General features: G+C 44.2%; 1 protein-coding gene across 3 annotated transcripts in view; it reads left to right on the forward strand.

Moving 5' to 3' along the window:
• Nucleotides 1-12291, forward strand: part of LOC137625983 (omega-amidase NIT2) — a 164974-nt gene that overhangs the window by 51265 nt on the left and 101418 nt on the right. The gene's annotated exons all lie outside the window — the stretch shown is intronic.

Consider the following 12291-nt stretch of genomic DNA (forward strand, 5'->3'; position numbering starts at 1 on the left):
CAGAAACTTCTTTTTTTTTCTGAAAAGTCACTCATCTGTGCTGCTCATTCTAGGTTAACAAACCAATAATATGTTCCTTTACATATGCAGTAATCCTTCGATTTCCGTGGATTCCAATTTTGCAGTTTTGTTTACTGTATTCCCATATTGAGATACTGTATGTAGAATATTTTAATTAGTAATTGTTGCGACACGAATACAAACCTTTGTTCTTTACATAGGAGATTGAAAATAGCACAATCTGGAACATGGCTATCTACATCATCATCATCATCATCATCTCTCTGTATCTTGGGGATGTTGCTTACAAACTCTTGGACCCCAGTTTTTGGTTCCAGAGGTGGCTGCTTAGTAATTGTGAAACTCTCCCTCATGAAACAAGTATTCATCTTATCTATAGTAATGCCCTTCGCTTAAGTCTAGAGGAAATGTAGAAAGATTGCCACTTCTATAGATTTTTGTTTCCCTCTCGAGGGAAGGTCACAGCCACCACCATTACATTGCAAACTGTCTGTCAAGACACAGCTCCTTCATTTTCCTGGAAAGGTTGGGGAACGGTTTATGCCTTACCAAAAATTTCTTGATGTGTCTGGTTTAATACTTCTGACATCGTCTTGCTTTTAGGAAAATAAAGTTTTGTGACCATATACTGGGTTCCTCTAAAGCCTAGGCCCTAACAGCTTCTAAATCCCTATATGCATATACTAGGAGGTTTGTTGAATCTCCTGTCTTATTCTAGGAAGTATGATATTTCTACAAAAGAAAGCGTCTTTCAGTCTGGTTTTATGGGACTTCCTCCCATCAATGAGTGAGTCTCCAAGTTTCAAGGACTAAAGGTTTGTATTCTCTCCAGTCATTCCTGGATTTTCTTTTGACTTCACTATCAATACTAGAAGAGTTGAAAGACCCAGACCTACATGGATAAGGTCTATGAAGCATGGAGTAGGAGAAGATAAATGGAGAGGTATTGATTTAAAAGCTAAAGGTAGATATGACTGGCAAAATCTAACTGAGGCCCTTTGTGTCAATAGGCGTAGGAGGAGATGATGATGATGATAGGTTTGTATACACATAGGAACAAATAACAAAATTAAAAAGTAATTTGCATTTTTCTCAGCTGAATCAACCCAAATCTTTTATTATTTTGTCACTTAATACAAACCCTCGCTATTTATAGGGAATATACTTTCGGCGATGCGGGAAGACTAGCCATACGACTTTTATTGAGGCGTAACTACCCTACCGCTAGTTAGCGGTGGTGTAGGAGGGATAGCTAGCCACCCCACTCACACACACACACACACCTGGTGAGAGTAGACGTTCGTCTCTCTCTCTCTCTCTCTCTCTCTCTCTCTCTCTCTCTCTCTCTCTCTCTCTCTGCTCAACTTTTTCTTTTACTGCCCTTTGACTTTTCTATGGTTTACTTACTTCTGTTTTTTTATATATTTAAACATTCATGTAATGTTTTATATGTATATACAGTATATATATATATATATATATATATATATATATATATACATATATATATATATATATATATATATATATATATATATATATATATATATATATACTGTATATATATATAAATATATATATATATATATATATATATATATATATATATATATATATATATATATATATATATATATATATATATTCATATTTTTATTTATTTATATATATATATATATATATATATATATATATATATATATATATATATATATATATATATATATATATATATATATATATATATATATATATATACATATACTATATATATATACAGTATATATATATATATATATATATATATATATATATATATATATATATATATATATATATATATATATATATATATATATATATATATATATATATATATATATATATATATATATATATATATATATATATATATATATATACACAGTGGAACCTTTACATACGAACGTATCTACATCCGAATTTTCCAACATCCGAAGTAAAATTTGAGCAAATTTTTGACTCTACGCCCGAATTTTATTTCGACACACGAAGTAAGCAATTTTCGTCGTACCAGTTGTATCCAAATTTTTCGACACGCGAAGTACAATTCGAACACGTTCCTACTCTACACCCGAATTTTTTTTCGACACCCGAAGTAAACGCGTAGTTGGTACTCATAGCGCCGGATGTGTTTTTTATTTCCGCCGATAGAAGGCAGCACTTCGACCTCGGAGGGACCCTCAATTAGCGTGGCTTGGGTCAGTCCTCTGTTCTCGTCGGCTTCGTGCGGTTGTGCCCTTTGCGTTCTGTTATTACTGTACTGTTTTAATCGTGATTTTTTACGTGCATCCTTTTACGGTAATTTACGTTAAGTATGGGTCCTAAAAGGCTTAGTTTTGCAAGTGGTAGTGGTAGTGGTGAGAAAAGGAAGAAGGAAATGCTTTCTTTAGAACTAAAGCAAGAAATTATTGAAAAACATGAGCGTGGCGTCCGCGTGAGTGAACTTGCTAAAGAATATGGCCGTAATATGTCGACGATCTCGAAAATCCTGAAACAGAAGGAAGCCATTAAAGCAGTGAAACCTTCTAAGGAGATCACCATCATTTCAAATCGCCGTAGCCCTATCATAGAAGAGATGGAACGACTTCTGCTAATCTGGATCAAGGACAGAGAGATTGTTGGCGACACCATCACCGAAACCATCATCTGCGAGAAGGCGCACGCCATCTTCACGGACTTGAAGGAGGAGAGCTCTGGGGGTGATGCTGGGGAGAGTTCAACCGAACCTTCCTCAGATGATTTCAAGGCATCTCGTGGCTGATTTGAGAAATTTAAGAAACGGTCCGGGATTCATTCAGTTTTTTGCCACGGAGAGGCTGCTAGTGCGGACACAAAGGCTGCAGTTGACTTTGTCAAGAACTTTGAAAGGATTGTGCTGGAAGAAGGCTACGTAGAGCAGCAAGTGTTTAATTGTGATGAAACTGGGCTGTTTTGGAAGAAGATGCCCAGAGAAGAAATTGCCTGGGCATAAGCCAATGAAGGATCGGTTGACTCTTGCCTTATGTGCCAACGCTAGCGGGGACTTTAAAGTCAAGCCCTTACTGGTTTACCAGTCTGAGAACCCTAGGGCCTTTAAGCCACACAACGTGGATAAGGACCAGCTTCATGTTTTCTGGCGATCCAACTCGAAGGCCTGGGTCACTAGGCAGTTCTTTGTGCAATGGGTTAACCAAGTTTTCAACCCTTCTGTGAAGAAGTATCTTCATGAGCAGAAATTGCCTTTAAAGTGCCTGCTAGGCCTTGACAATGCACCCGCTCATCCCCCCGGACTTGAAGATGATATCTTCGATGAATTTAAGTTCATAAAGGTGCTGTATCTTCCACCGAATACCACCTCTATCCTCCAGCCCTTGGACCAGCAAGTCATCTCGAATTTCAAGAAGCTCTACACCAAGCACCTATTCAAGCAGTGCTTTAATGTCACGCAAAGCACCAACTTAACTTTGCATGAATTTTGGAGGAGCCACTTCAACATCGTGCACTGCTTGAAGATCATAGATCAGGCTTGGGTGGGATTAACTTGACGAACCCTCAATTCTGCCTGGAAGAAGCTGTGGCCTGATGCAGTTTCTCCCCGAGATTTCGAAGGTTTTGATCCCGTGGTGGGTGCAGCGGAAGACGAAGAGGAAATCGTCTCCCTTGGCAAGTCCATAGGTCTGGAGGTCGACGCAGATGACATCACGGAACTCGTCGCCGAACATCACGACGAACTTACCACAGAGGAGCTCAAGGAACTCCATGGTATGTCTGAGCACATGAGTGATGACGAGGAAGGGATCAAGGAGGTAGAACATGTGTTAGTTTCGGCGCAAATAAAAGAGGTGTTAGGAAAATATCCAGACGTGGTCGACTTCATCGACAAATACCACCCAAAAAAATTGCAGGTGTCGTGTAGTTGCGCAGTTCGATGATGTTTGCCTAACTCACTTTAGAAACATTCTGAAAAGCCGTACCAAGCAACTATCTATCGATAGTTTCTTTAAAAAACTACGAAGCGAACTCGTGATGAAGAGGATGGAAGTGGTTCAAAGAAAACGGCAAAGAGTGAAGCGAAAGAAATTCAATCAATTTTAAGTGTAGAGAGTGAAAGTGATTGAAATTAATCATCAAAAAGAAAAAAGAAAATGAAAAAAATAATATAAAATATAAAAATAAAAAAAATAAATAAGCTAAGTTATGTTAAAGTTCACTTAGTGTAAGTTAGAATAAGTTACGGTAGTGTACGTTTATCGTAGTTAACCTCTCTACCTCCTCGCCGCCCGTCCGTCTCCTCTCTGCGTAGCAAAACCAACAACACCTGCGCTGAACTTTCTAAGGTAAAGTGACGCTAAAAACCCGTTTTTTATTTATAATTTTTTGATAATTATTCTCTTTTACATGTCTATTATCTAATTTAGTGTGCATTATTCTCATGGGTAATTATGTGTAGTAATTTATTAAGGAGTTATCATAGGTTTTTGGGCTCAACCACGGTTTAATCCTATTTCAATGTATTCTTATGGGAAAATTCGTTTCGACATCCGAACATTTTCTACATCCGAAGTCGGTTGTGGAACGGATTAAATTCGTATGTAGAGGTACCACTGTATATATATATATATATATATATATATATATATATATATATATATATATATATATATATATATATATCTATATCTATATATCTATCTATCTATCTATCTATCTATCTATATATATATATATATATATATATATATATATATATATATATATATACACACAGTATATATCTATATATATATATATATAATTTATATATATATATATATAACGGATTTTGAGCGAAGCGAAAAATCTATTTTTGGGTAAGATAGCCATGTCGTCCTGATGGAAGTTCCTTAAAGGCAGCTTCCTAGGGTATATTACAACTACAGCGATATTCCCAGAGAATTTACCTTCAGGTACCCAGAATTCTAACTCCTGGAGCGAGTATCCCTAAAAAAGACCTTAGGGATATCGTAAATATCAGTGGACGTATTCTTGACACGCCTCATAGCAATCTATACCCCGAATAGAGTTAACACTTCGTAGGGGTAAAATGGCAAGAAAACGAAAACGATAAGAAAGGGGGGGAGCCGTTCATAAGGCATCCCTCCTCACCGCTTCGAAAGCGTGCCCTGCGCCGCTCACGGCGCCATCTGTATTCCTTGTAGCGATACACGAGGTGCTACAGATACTGTATGTAGGGAGGGGTCCTACTATCCTTTTCACTCATATTTATTTTGAAAAGGAGCAGGGCGGGTCCATCAGGACGACATGGCTATCTTACCCAAAAATAGATTTTTCGCTTCGCTCAAAATCCGTTTTTTGGGCTCAAGCCATGTCGTCCTGATGGAAGTATACCAGAGCATTACTGTATCTGTGGATTCTCAATACGTGCCGTACTCCTCAAGAGTGTTTCTTAGTCAACTTGACTGACAGACCTAAGATGTTACCGTTATACATCTTTTCACTAATCATAAGCCATGAGAGTGCTTCCTGCCCCCTACAGGGAGGAGTCCTACTAGACTCTAGAAACGAACGAAGAGTACATATACCTATGTATGAATCACTCGCTAGCCAGTACCATATAGTGGTCTCACTCTATATGAAGCGAAGTCTTACGGGACTACCGTATCCAAAAGAAAAAGTCCCGACCAGCACCCTGGTCGAAGTAAGAATAGACAAAAGGTTATATCTGCGTAGGATTAAACTTGCTACTACCACCGTCCTCAGAAAGGGGTGGAGTCCTTATTGCTAAGGAAAGTATAAGCCAGTATAATCCAGGCTTTGCATTAAGGAATAGGCTATTATAGATATCCCCGATTAATATACATAGGCTAAATGCTCAAAAACAATATGAAATCAAAAAATATAGGTGAAGGAGACGCAAGGTTCCCGAGAACAAGTTTATTGAGAAACAATAAATAGGTATGGTCACCATAAATATGTACATATGCTAGGTGGATGACCAACAATTTTCACAAGTACTGTAGTGCATGGATGAATGATTATCTGAAAGAAAACATATGTGTCACTTACACATACCCCGGTATCCAACTTAACGTCCATGTTACTACTTTGCTGACAATAGCGTTGGCAAACGCTTGGCACCCTGTCTGTACTTATGTTACCATCACCATCACGTTGGAACAGTCATTGTGGGCTCTGAGAGCCTACACTACCAGTTATATCAACATATATAACTAACTATTCACCCAAGAATCCAAGTCCCAAATGATTCCGCTGTTCCTCGCAGAGTTAAACAGCAGGGTTAACGACGCAACCAACTGCTACCACAGACCTCTTTAGCTGCTCCACTTGCTTAGCATAGTGGCGAAAGAATACCCTGGAAGACTTCCAGCCAGTGTATGAACGAAGGTGTTCAAAATCCATAAAATTAAAGAAGTTTAAAGATGAAGCAACTTTCCTCGGATCATGACCTGCGGGTGAACTGTCAGGATCCGCTCTGCGAATAAAATATGTAATTTTCGCCCTAAGTTGATTTAAAGATAAATTCGAGCCCGATGTTTCTCCTCTGAATAGTTGGCCCCCATGGAAGTCTGAAGTTCTACGAAGATAGACCTTAAGGCATTCTACGGGACATAGAGATGCATCTTCTTTCAGAGGGCAGATTCTCCAGGGACCCCACCTGTTGGTGGGCAACTCGTTCTTAGCGAGAAACGTAGGGTCCGGAAACAGGTTCAGTTCTCCCCCATCCAGGAACTGAACTCGGCCCTCCTCTCTCGAGAGGGCCACAATCTCACTAACTCTGGCCCCAGAAGCAAGGGCAAAAAGGAAGATCACTTTTTGAGTCAGGTCCTTCAACGCACATTCCTCATTATCTAGTAATGAGGCAAAATGAAGGACTTTGTCTAATGACCATGAAATAGGCTTTGGAGGAGCTGATGGTCTAAGCCTAGCACAGGCCTTTGGGATCTTATTAAACATTTCGTTAGCGAGGTCTACCTGGAAGGCATATAGAATGGGTCTTGTTAGAGCTGACTTACATGTAGAAATTGTGTTCGCCGCCAGCCCCTGTTCATGGAGGTGAATGAAGAAGGATAGGCAGAACTCCGTAGAGATCTCGTGCGGGTTCTTATCTTTGACAAAGGCTACCCATTTCTTCCATGCAGATTCGTACTGCCTCCTAGTAGACTTACACTTGTATTCTTCCAGGAAGTCGATACTATCTTTCGAGATTCCGAACCGTTTCTTCACCGCTAGGGAGAGAAAATCATGAGCTGCAGGGTTCGGGTCTTCTGTAATGAAGCGAAGACAGTCGACTTCTGGACTTGCTGGGACAGAACTGGGTCCGGGAGCGGTAGGAACTTCAGTCGTAGTTCCAGAGCCAGAGGGAACCATACACTGTTCGGCCACTTGTGGGCCACTATTGCTGCTACTCCCTTGAAGGATCTCAGTTTGTTGAGGACCCTCAACATCAGATTGTGAGGGGGAAACAGGTAGATCCTGGACCATCTGTTCCAATCGAGGGACATCGCATCTATTGCTTCTGCCGCGGGGTCCACATATGGGGACACATATTTCGGCAGCTTCTTGTTGTCCTTCGTCGCGAAGAGGTCTATCTGCAGTTCTGGGACTTGACTCAAGATGAAAGAGAATGATCCTGCGTCTAGGGACCATTCTGTCTCTATCGGTGTTATCCTGGATAGAGCGTCCGCGGTCACATTCCGGACTCCTTGAAGGTGAACTGCTGACAGGTGCCACTTCTTCTTCTCCGCCAGTCGGAATATGGCTAACATCACCTGGTTGAGAGGTGGGGATCTCGATCCCCGCCGATTCAGACATTTCACAACCACCTCGCTGTCCAGTACCAACCTTACGTGGATCGAGTGACGTGGGGATACTTTCTTCAGGGTCAGAAGTACTGCCATAGCTTCTAGAAAGTTTATGTGAAAGGTCCCAAATAGCTTGGACCAGATTCCTTGCACTTTTTTCCGATGGGAGTGACCCCCCCACCCTACCTTTGAGGCGTCTGTGTGGATTGTCACTGACGGGGGGGGGTGGCTGAAGAGGTAGAGACCTCTTTAGACGACTGGCTTGAGACCACGGTCTGAGAAGAGAACGTAGCCGAAGTGGGACCGGTCTCTTTACGTCCCTTCGCTCTTTCGATGCAAAGGTTCTCCATACTCCCGCTGCATCTTTTAGCTGTGCTCTTAGCACAGGGTCTGTTACTGATGCAAACTGAAGAGAGCCCAAAACCCTCTCTTGTTCGCGTCTTGATATCCTCTCGGAACCTAGAAGTCTCCTGACAGACCCTGCTATTTCCTTCCTCTTTGACATCGGGATGGAAAGACGGTGTGACACTAGATCCCAGTGAATTCCCAACCACTGGAACCTCTGAGCTGGAGAAAGACGAGACTTCTTTCTGTTGATCATGAAGCCTAGATATTCCAGGAACTGAATCACTTGTAGGGAAGCTTGCAAGCATTCTGCTCTGGATGCTGCCCACACCAACCAATCGTCCAGGTAGGCTACTACCTGGAACCCTTTTAGGCGTAACTGTTTGAGAGCTGCGCTCGCAAGCTTCGTAAAGATCCTTGGGGCTATGTTTAGTCCGAAGGGCATCGCCCTGAAAGCGTAAAGTTTTTGTTGTAGCTTGAATCCTAGGTAGGGGGAGAGACGACGACTTATTGGAACGTGCCAATATGCGTCTGACAAGTCGATGGAGACGGTATATGCCCTCTTGGGCAGTAAGGCCCTTATGTGTTGTAACGTTAGCATTTTGAACTTGTGGTTCACTATGAACTTGTTGAGTGGTGACAAGTCCAGAATGACTCTGAGTTTCCCCGAGTCTTTCTTGGGAACACAAAACAGCCTCCCTTGGAACTTGATGGACTTTACCCTCCTGATCACCTTTTTCTCCAACAGATCTTGGATGTACTCCTCCAAAACGGGGGTGGAGTGTTGGAAAAATTGAGGGCACAGGGGCGGAGTACTGTACCAACTCCAACCCAGTCCATTTTTGAGAAGGCTGTGGGCCCAGGGATCGAAGGTCCAGCGATCCCGGAAATACTGAAGTCTCCCACCTACCGGCGACACTTCACTTTGACTGTCCTGCAGTCTTGCCTCCCTGGCCGCGACCACCTCTGAATCCTCGTCCCCTAGAGGGGCGTCTTGATGACCCTCTAGCTGCTCCTCTGGGTCTTGCACGAAACGTGGTCGACTGTTCCTCGAACACGGGATTGAATGCAGGGGAAGCTGATGACATTGCTTGGGGAACCCATTGGAAGGTGGTCGGGGTCTGGGCTACCAGTTGTGGAACCGGAGGCAAAGCTGGCTGTTGCTGCTGTGGTCTTTGCTGTTTGAAGGACTTGGCTGGACGGGAGGAAAACCTTGACTTCTTCGCCTTTCCTTTCGGCTGAGGGCCCTCATCCGGAGAAGACTTCCTCTTAAGGGACAGGCCCCACTTCAGGAGAAGATTGCGGTTCTCAGTGGCGGCCTTGTCCACGATCTCTTTGACCACGTCCTTGGGAAAGAGATCCTTACCCCAGATGTTAGATGAAATTAGCCTCTTGGGTTCGTGCCTCACTGTGGCCGAGGCAAACACAAACTCCCTACAGGCTCTCCTTGCTTTCACAAAGCAATAGAGGTCCTTGGTTACTGTGGCCAGATGGATTTTGGCCATAACCATGAACATCTCTGGCATCTTGGGGTCGCTAGCCATCGTCTCCATGTTGGTCTGGAGAGACATCGAGGCTGCCAGGCGCTCCTTTGTGTCCAATTCCCTCCGAAGAAGGAATTCCGACAACTTGGGAAGGTTTTCGCCGAACTGCTGTCCTGCAATGTCGGCGTCTAACTTCCCAACCGAGAAAGTAAGGTGCACCTCCTTCCAGTCCTTGTTATCCATTGGCAATGCCAGCGATAGAGGTTTACATTCCTCCAAGGACGGGCACGGCTTGCCAGCTTCAACTGCCTTGATGACGGCCGCAAACCCCTTTTGCATAAAGGGGAAGGCCCTAGCTGGGGAGGATACAAAGGAGGGGTGTTTCTTGCTCAAGGCGGCAACCTTCGAGTTTGAGAACCCCCTCTCCTTTAAAGCAGCTGTCAAGGTGGCTTGAGCCTTGGAGTGATCTAGGATAATCACTTCCTTTGGTTCCGTCTCCTCCTTCGAAGCCGGCTCCTTCTTCAAACGGACATAGCAGTCCGGGTAGGCCCCTCTACTGGGCCAGAATTCCACCTCCTCAAGGGGAACTGAACCCAGTTTCTCCGACATGACGATCTTCCCAATCGTCATCGGCATGTGCTCGGCATATCTCCACGGGTTGGCATCCGAGCACAGAGGAAGGTCCTTAACGTTGAGCTTCTTTGGAGGTCCACGTGATGCTGTGATCTTCTGCATCTGGAGCTCCAAAGTAGCGGCCTTCTGATTATTCTCCCTCTGCATCTGTTGGATCATACCAACGATGGAAGAGAGAGCCTGTCCAAGCTCTGCTGGAAGAGCGGACGAGGTAGAGGGGATAGGTTCAGGGACCTGAACCGGCACGTCTGATGAAACGGGAACCTCTTCCTCCACAGCAATAGGATCTCGATCTTGCTCCTCGCCCTCTGCGAGGAGATCCTGCTCCGCACGATCAGACAAGTCGGACATCTTGTCGTCCAACTGGATGTCCTGCAAGGCGTCAGCGACATCCTCCTCCACTGGGATCTGGATCAGAGGGATCTCCGGCCGAGGCTGGGGAACAACAGCATCAGGGGAAGCCTTGGGGAAAAGGTATGCCCTCATCTTCTCGTTAGGAAGATAAGGTCCAGTGGTGTTTTTCTGAAAACCCCTTACCCATACACGAAGCCTCTCCCTCGCTGCATCTCTTGACTCCGCCGACCTAGGGGATTCAAAAGCCTCTGATAGCAGGTTAGTACATACAGCACATACCTGCGGATCCCAGTAACGATGTTCATCATTGGAGGCTGCACAAGCTGCGTGCCTCCTACACGAGGTATGTCCGCAAAAGTTCTTACTGCGGACATTGCAGAAGACACTATCACACTTCGGATGCTCCTCCTGTAAAAGAAGAAAAATTTCCATGAATATCAAGTGAATTTTAATTCACATGTAACAAATGAGTATTCAACAAAAGAATAAGGGAAAGACACCTACTTGTGAAACCCACACAAACACCTGTGGAAGCCCACCGGCCAAGTCACATAGTTAGTCTTTACTAGAATAACCAGAGAACGTATTTCCAAAGGAAATTAGGTGTAGCTCACACCTAAGGTAAAATAATACCATTCTGGCCAGGAATAAAAGAATTATCTTTTATCCTTGTAAGGCGACACCAGGTGATTATACCAGTAACACAAGTAAGATAGAAAAGACAGTGTTGTAACCTACTACATCATGAACTCCTTTGGTTGAATATACCACCAAGAGAGGACTGATACAGTACCTGAGGGTGGTGTGCCAGCCGGCTACTGCCGCTCAGCACCCCCCCCCCTTGTTTTGGAAAGGTAGATCTCAAGTACACAACCTCAGATCACCTTTATTGGGGAGAACTCCAGAACCCATGCCTGAACCGGCCGGCAGTGGTTGCCAGACCGTAGCCACCCGGTTTGCACAGAGTTGCCGGCCAACATACTTAGTGGCCGGCTGACTGGGCAGTGTCGCGGGCCGGCCGGCAGCAGTAAACAAACCCTGCCGGCTAGCCCCCACACACTAGGCAGCACTCGGCTGCCGGCCCCACTTGTAGTGGCCGGCAGATGAGCAATAGACCGGCCGGCAAAGGTATACACCCAACGCCGACCGACAGCAAGAGAACTGGAGAACACCCCTCCCCACCGACAGCCGGCCTGTAGGCCGGCAGCCGGCAAGGACAACACATACTAAGACAAAAGAGTGAGTGCCGGGTTAAGAGACTATAAGTCTCTGAGCCCGGCACCCGAAAGAGTGCCGAAAGGAAGGGGAAGACACTAAGTCAAGCTTCCTAACCGCTGCTTACTGAATTTTCAGACGGCAGCGATAGAGGGACCAAGAAAGGACCGGGCAGCACTCACAGTAATGGTCTCTGCCGGTCGGCACACTTTGCCGGCCGACAGGAGACCACGTCAGTTCCTCATCCCAACCTAGGCTAGGCAAGGATGCAGACGACTGACACAATGAACGGAAAAAGAGAAGGGAAGGACAGAGGGTCCTATCCAACCTTACCTTGGTTAAGGGTCATTCCAAACTAAGACAGTTCATCTCAGTAGAGAAAGACCCGAGAGGGA

Source organism: Palaemon carinicauda, chromosome 33 (assembly GCF_036898095.1).
Source record: "Palaemon carinicauda isolate YSFRI2023 chromosome 33, ASM3689809v2, whole genome shotgun sequence".
Taxonomy (NCBI): Eukaryota; Metazoa; Arthropoda; class Malacostraca; order Decapoda; family Palaemonidae; genus Palaemon; species Palaemon carinicauda.